The sequence below is a fragment of the Lactuca serriola genome, chromosome 9 (genome assembly GCF_051521515.1).
Source record: "Lactuca serriola cultivar US96UC23 chromosome 9, Lser_US96UC23_V15, whole genome shotgun sequence".
In the NCBI taxonomy this organism is placed as follows: Eukaryota; Viridiplantae; Streptophyta; class Magnoliopsida; order Asterales; family Asteraceae; genus Lactuca; species Lactuca serriola.
In genome coordinates, this window is record NC_136416.1 from 56,261,955 (window position 1) to 56,270,000 (window position 8,046).

The 8,046-nt window shown below is 38.4% G+C and overlaps 1 non-coding gene across 1 annotated transcript; it reads right to left on the minus strand.

The window, feature by feature from the left end:
* Positions 1–1,852: 1,852 nt before the first annotated feature.
* On the minus strand, positions 1,853–1,959 carry LOC145077550 (small nucleolar RNA R71). Its single transcript, XR_013693292.1, has one exon. It is a non-coding gene; the product is annotated as a small nucleolar RNA R71 (small nucleolar RNA).
* Positions 1,960–8,046: the final 6,087 nt, after the last annotated feature.

An 8,046-nucleotide genomic window follows, 5' to 3' on the forward strand; every position in this document is an offset into this window, starting at 1 on the left:
AGCTTAGTTAAATTCGTTTTTGAGCTTGTTTCTATTGTAATCATGAGCTGAATTTTCGTAGTTTCTGTTTAGGAAAAACCAAGTTACTCCTATGGTTTGATTATTATTTTTATTGATTGATTATTGGTGATTTTATTAAATTAAGTTTGTTAAAGAACCTTATGCATTAACCATAACTATTTTCTGTTAATTGAAAGACAATTAGGCTATATGAACATCTATTAATTGTTAACCTCATATGCTTTATGTGAACACTTCATCATATGCCTAGGATTAGTGAATATGAAACTAGGATTAATTAGAGAATGGGTAAATTAATGTGTGAGCTTGTTTGAGAAACCAAAAAACAAGAGGTTAGTTGAATTACCAACTTGATTAACCAATTACAAATCTTGTTTAATCCAAATAATTGAACTAGGGAGTTAATTTGTTTAACAATTGGCTACTGCTTGAATTGATTAATTTTCTAAGGTTTAGTAATAGTGAATGCGAACCTAACCACTATAGTTGGTAACCAATATCAATTAATTTATAACTTTATCATAAAATTAACCATAGGAGTGAATTGGTTGGGCCTAAATAGAAACCCTTTATTAAATTTGGTGAATTTTTACTTGTTTTTAGTTGTTTAGTTAATTACTTGTTAGGTGGTGTGTTTAAGTTTCTAGTCTTGTAAAACTAGAAAAAAACCCTTTACATTTATTACTTGTTTAGTTAAAATTAGTTATTAGTTTAATTTCCGTTCCCTGAGTTCGACACCCTACTTATCCAACTATACCACTAAAAGACAGGTTCACTGCCTTTGTGTGCTAAATTTATATTTTTAAAGTAGGAATAAAAACAATGCATTTTACACACATCAAGTTTTTGGCGCCGTTGCCGGGAAATGGTTCAAAGATTAAATCTAATTCCTAATTCTATCGATCCTTTGTGTGAGTTTTTCTTGCACAAAGTTAAATTTTTAGTAATTCAGTAAGTAGGTTAGCTTTTAGTATTTATTAGTTTTTAGCCGTTTTATTTAATTCTGTCTATTTTTTTGTTTCATACAGTCTACTCGTCGAGTGTACTTGACCCTACTCGGCGAGTTCGCTGCTATTGATAGTCTAGTTTTTATTTTCATTATGTTTCATTTTTTGTTCTTTTTATGCGTTTTTCTTGTTTTGTTGCAGGATTTTCATGACCAGAGGATCCAACACTCCACTAGTTCCCCCTTTTGAAGACCCAGAATCCACGTTAAGGAAGAACAAAGGCAAAGACATTGAAAGCTCGAATACACCTAAGAAGTTGCCTTTGTCTAACTTAAAGACTGTTTTTTGGGAAGAAGAAGAGCAGCAAATCAGGAGCATCCAACGCCTCTTTAGCAAGCAAATACCCGATCAAAGGGGACACCGAGTACGAAACCGAAGAAGAAGAAGAAGAACCTACATTCAGGCACGATTCCGATTCCGACAACGAATTATCTATTCTCATGGCTAACATCGATGAAGTCCCCATGGGGGAATGGAAGAAGAGGATATGCGATGATACAGGCCCGGGACTTGTGCAACCCGCAATTCCCGCAACTGCCACTTTTGAGCTTAAGGGTCACATTCTTGCTCTACTCAAGGAGATCCCCTTCTACGGAAAAGACCACTAAGATGCTTACATACACTTGGATGAAGTCAATGATGTAGCTGATTATTTTAATGTTCCAAACGTGACTCACGAAACTCAGCAACTTCACATGCTTCCAGTTACATTGAAGGTTGCTGCAAAGGATTGGCTCAAGTCACTTCCCCCCGGATCCATCACTACATGGGCCAAGATGAAAGAAGAGTTTATGGATCAATTCTGCCCACCCTCCAAGATATCTAAGTTAAAGAAAGCCATAGCCAACTTTGAACAACAAGCTAGAGAGTCACTTTATGAAGCTTGGGAGAGGTACAAGAGTTTACTAAGGAATTGCCCACATCATGACCTTAATAGTCAACAAGAAGTCTCCATTTTATATGATGGATTGAATGTTAAAACAAGGCAATTACTTGACTCGCAAGGTCCACTCACAAAGAAAGCACCACCAGTGATAAAGCAACTAATTGAAGAATTCTCTAAGCATTCTAGAGAATACCACAATCCAAGAAATGATGTGACAAGGGGATCAGCTTACGCAGCTTCAGAAGATTTGTCAGCAATCATGGCTATGTTGAAAACCATGGATAGGAGGATGGATAAAATGGATCAAACGATACATGCTATTCGGGTGGGTTGTGAGAATTGTAATGGACCTCATCTTACTAGAGATTGTGACTTGGACGAGAATGGGAATAAGAAGGTGCAAGTATGTTACTCAAGTGGTGACCGATATGATAAAAATTGGCAGAAACCCAAGAAAGAGTGGCTTCCTTATGATAAGTACAAGAGGGATAAGGAGGAGAAGTTTAAACAAAAAGGAAGAGGTTTTTACCAAAAGGAGGAGCCGACACAAGAAAGGAAACCAAGTTTGGAGGAGATGCTTACTAAGTTTGTAGTGCTTCAGAAAAGAGACATAATGATCATGATGTTGCAATCCAAGAAACAAGAACAATGCTTAGAAATCAAAAAGCATCTATCCACAACATTGAGACACAGCTGGGGCAACTTGCTCAACAAATTAATCAAAGATCACCGGGAGAACTTCTTAGTAAAACCGAAAACAACCCACGAGGCGCACATATAAATATTGTGACAACTAGAAGTGGGAAGATAATTACCCCTCTGGCACCTATTCATAATGAAGAGCCCAAGTAGTCATAAAAGGAGGATGCAGAAAAACTAAGCCAAAGTCAAAATCTGTTGGACACAGACCTTACTCGCTGAGTCCAGAATATGGACTCGACGAGTCCATTGCCTAATCAGAAAAGTCAGATTCCTGAAAAGCCATTTCAGCCTCCATTGCCATATCCAACCAGAGCTAAGAAAGAAAAGAATGATGAAGACTACCAGAAGTTTCTAGAACACATAAAGGCTCTTCAAATCAACATACCATTCATAGAAGCGGTTGCCCAAATGCCAAAATATGCCAAGTTTCTCAAAGAGCTTCTAACTAATAGAAGGAAGATGGAAGAAGTGAGTGAAGTAGTTCTTAATGAGAATTGCTCAGCTGCCAGGTTGAACAAGCTACCGAAGAAGAAGGGTGACCCGGGAAGCTTAACATTGCCTTGTCAATTTTGGAATTTGGCCACCATTCATGCTTTGGCCGATTCAGGAGCAAGTGTAAACCTCATGCCTTATTCATTTTTCAAGAAACTAGATCTCCCGGAACCGAGGCCAATCCGAATGGCAATCCACTTAGCAAACAAAACTGTTACATTCCCACGAGGAATCTGTGAAGATCTCTTGGTAAAGGTGGATAAGTTCGTGTTCTCCGCAGATTTTATAATCTTGGACATGGAAGCGGATCCTCAAGTCCTGATCATCCTTGGAAGGCCTTTCCATAACACCACAAGCGCTATAGTTGACATGCGAGATTCAAAACTTACTCTACGGGTGGGGGATGTTTCAGTCACTTTCGGGGTTGATCAAGCCATGAAGCATGCAAGGCATAGTGACGACACGGCATTTTCAATTGATATGTTGGATGAATTGATGGAGGAATGGCATAATGAAGATCCAAACAAGTCCACCATCACCTTTACTGAAGAACTTGATGCTGAAAAGGACCTAATGGAAATAGAGAGACTGCTGGAAGAAGCTGATTATGATGAGTTAATGAAGACCATTAAGCATCCTACTCGCCGAGTAGACTCGACCTACTCACCGAGTTCATTTGAAGAAACCCGAGGGATCGCGAATTTTGCACAGGACTCGACGAGTCCCTTAATTGTACTCGACGTGTTCAACATGTAGAACGTAAAAATTGAGCTGAAGGCACTACCAGATCACTTGTAGTATGCATTCCTTGAAGATGGTCAGCAAAAACCTGTTATAATAGCTTCTGACCTCTCCAAATCTGAAAAAGAAGAATTAGTTCAAGTCTTGAAGAAGAGGAAGAGTGCCATTGCATGGAGTATCACCGATATCAAGGGAATAAGGCCTTCTTATTACTCTCACAAGATCAACCTGCAAGAAGCATCAAAGCCGGTAGTGCAACACCAAGGGAGATTGAACCCTCACATGCAAGAAGTGTTCAAGAAGGAAGTAGTCAAGATTTTAGATGTGGGGATCATTTATTTTATTTCCGATAGTCCATGGGTTAGTCTTGTCCAAGTGGTTCCCAAGAAAGGAGGGATGACGGTCATATCAAATGAGAAGAACGAGCTTATTCTAACACGAACGGTAACTGGTTGGCGAGTGTGCATCGATTATCGAAAGCTAAACGATGCCACTCGTAAGGACCATTTTCCTTTAACTTTTATTGATCAAATGCTTGAAATATTGTCCGGCCATAGTTATTATTGTTTTTTAGACGGATTTTCGGGTTACTTCCAAATACCCATAGACACAATGGACCGAGAAAATACCACTTTCACTTGCCCGAGTGGAACTTTTGCCTATCGTCGCATGCCCTTTGGGTTATGCAATGCACCTGCGACATTTCAAAGGTGTATGACAGTCATATTCCACGACATAGTGGAAAAGTTCATGGAAGTATTTATGGAAGATTTTTCTGTTTTTGGATCTTCTTTCCGTAATTATCTTACTAACCTTGATTTAATGCTTGCAAGGTGTGAAAAGACCGATTTGGTCCTTAATTGGGAGAAATGTCACTTTATGGTTAAATAGGGTATAGTTTTGGGCCACAAAGTTTCCAAATCGGGAATTGAGGTGGATCGGGCAAAAATAGATACAATTGCCAAATTACCTCCACCGACTAATGTGAAGGGCACTAGGAGTTTTTTAGGACACGCAGGTTTTTACCGGCGTTTCATAAAAGATTTTTCCAAAATAGCTAGACCTCTAACACAATTGCTTTTAAAAGATGCACCATTTAATTTCACTAAAGAGTGTCTAGATGCCTTTGAATTTTTGAAAGAAAAATTAACTTATGCCCCAATCATTATTGCCCCGAATTGGAATTTACCTTTTGAAATAATGTGTGATGCTAGTGACTTTGCATTAGGAGTTGTTCTTGGTCAAAGGGTTGATTAGCACTTTCGACCCATTTATTATGCAAGTAAGACTTTGAATCCGACCCAAGAAAATTACACCACAATCGAAAAAGAATTACTAGCTGTGGTGTATGCTTTTGACAGATTCCGCCCTTATCTAGTTTTATCTAAAACCATTGTTTTTACTGACCACTCTGCTATTAAGTATTTATTTTCCAAGTAGGATGCAAAGCCAAGATTGATACGTTAGGTTCTACTTCTACAAGAATTTGACATCGAGATACACGATAAGAAAGGAATGGAGAATGTAACGGCCGACCACTTATCAAGGCTAGAAAATCCGCAATTGGAAGCATTGGAAGAAGATAAAATTGGAGACGATTTCCTGGACAAGTACATTTTGGTGACCACGGGGGAAGAGCCATGGTTTGCGGACATAGCTAATTACTTAGCTACCAAGTAAACCCAAATGACTTTACCCGCCAACAAAAGAAGAAATTCTTTTCGGAAATAAAATACTACTTTTGGGATGAGCCATATCTTTTCTGAAGCTGTGCGGACGGAATCATAAGAAGATGTGTATTCGGAAATGAAAGCCGAGAAATTATGGAGCATTGTCATAGCGGGCCTACAGGTGGACATCATGGAGCACACTACACTGTTAAGAAGATATTTGATATTGGGTTTTATTAGCCCACAATTTTTAAAGATGCTACCCAATATGTCAAAGAGTGTGATGCATGTCAAAGAGCGGGAAACATCTCCTCCCGAAACGAAATGCCACAACATAGTATTCAAGTGTGCGAAGTATTTGACGTATAGGGGATCGATTTCATGGGAGCATTTCTAATCTCAAAGGGAAAAATATATATTTTGGTGGCGGTTGATTATGTATCCTAGTGGGCGGAGGCACAAGCTTTACCAACTAATGATGCTCGGGTGGTGGTGCGCTTTTTGAAGAAGTTATTCTCAAGATTTGGAGTTCCTAAAGCCCTTATAAGTGACCGAGGCACTTATTTTTCCAATGATCAATTAGAAAAGGTGTTAAGGAAATATGGGGTAACCCATAAATTCTCTACATCTTACCATCCACAAACTAGTGGGCAAACTGAAGTGACAAATAGAGCATTAAAGAGAATTTTGGAGAGATCGGTGGGTAGCAATTGAAAGGAATGGTCAGATAGACTAGATGATGCACTTTGGGCCTTCCAAACAGCTTTCAAAACACTTATTGGTACTACACCTTATAGGCTAGTTTATGGGAAGCAATGTCATTTACCGGTGGAAATAGAGCATAAAGCTTTTTGGGCTTTAAAAATGTGCAACTTTGACATGACTGAAATTAGAAACAACCGGTTGATGCAAATGAATGCTCTTGAAGAACTTCGGAATGAGGCTTATACTAGCTCTTTGATTTATAAAGAAAAAACCAAGAGTTAGCATGACAAAAGAATCAAGGGTAATAAAGACTTTCATGAAGGGCAAAAAGTGTTGCTTTTTAATTCAAGACTCAAACTCTTTCCGGGCAAACTAAAGTCAAGATGGGATGGTCCATTTCTAGTGAAGAAGGTGTTTCCACATGGAGCTATCGAGTTATTATCAAGAGATGACACTCCTTTCAAAGTTAATGGACATAGAGTGAAAAAATATGAACAAGGAATCTCGAGGAATGAAGACATAGAAGAAGGGCTGCTGCTCGAGGGCATGGCAGAAACGTAGAACGGAGGGAGTCCAGCTAACGACTCCTTAAAAAGAAGTGCTTCCGGGAGGCAACCCGAGTTTAGAATTTGCATTTCTTTTCCCTTTGTTTTTCTTTTTTCACTTTTAGGATATGTTTTCTTTTCATTCTTCTTCTGAAATTCTGCTTAAAATGATTGCTTGAGGGCAAGCAATGCTCAAAGTGTGGGGTGGTGGTTTAAAAAATTGAGTTTTTTTCAAACTAAATGATATACTCGCCGAGTTCATACGATTACTCGGCGAGTACCTTATGAAAATTCACCAAATTTAATAAAGGGTTTCTGTTTAGGTCAAACCAATTCACTCCTATGGTTAATGTTATGATAAAGTGATAAATTAAATGATATTGGTTGGACCTAAACAGAAACCCTTTTATTAAATTTGTTGAATTTTTACTTGTTTTTAGTCGTTTAGTTAATTACTTGTTAGGTGGTGTGTTTAAGTTTCTAGTCTTGTAAAACTAGAGAAAAACCCTTTACTTTTATTACTTGTTTAGTTAAAATTAGTTATTAGTTTAATTTCCGGTCCCTGAGTTTGACACCCTACTTATCCAACTATACCACTAAAAGAAAGGTTCACTACGTTTGTATGCTAAATTTATATTTTTAAAGTAGGAATAAAACCAGTGCATTGTACACACATCAATCACCGATCTAGCCTCCGCTTAACACATACGATAATTATCTCTAATTAGCACTTAAATCACAACTCCAAATGAAACAAAGTTATTTTCTCTCTCTAATCTCTTGGAATGGGTAAAAGACTATTCCACCCCTCCATAGTCTCCATAATCCCTATCTTGACCAAACCCTAAAGTCAACAGAAGTCAACAATCGAGTCAACAGTCCATGTTGACTCAACTCGTCGAATGCAACTATGTTACTCGTCGAGTCCCCTCGTGCCTTTAGAAAAGTTGTGAAAACTCAACTTAACTAGTCGAGTTGTCTCATCAACTCGCCGAGTTACTCATGTCCAGACTCGTCGGGGAAAATCCTAGCCTACTCGTCGATTCAGCTTATCGACTCGTTGAGTCTCTCCGAACCCTTTTCTCATTCAGACGTTTTAAGGCATATTTACAACCCCAAACTCTAGATCTAGCCTCCTAAGGTTGAGATACCATGTAAAGCTGCAAGCTTTATGTCCATGCATGGCACTTAGGGCTTGAAATGCCAAAACAACTTCCATTTAGGGTCTTAATCATGAAAGTTCTTCTATTAGCTAGATAAAATTGGGACCTTTGGAC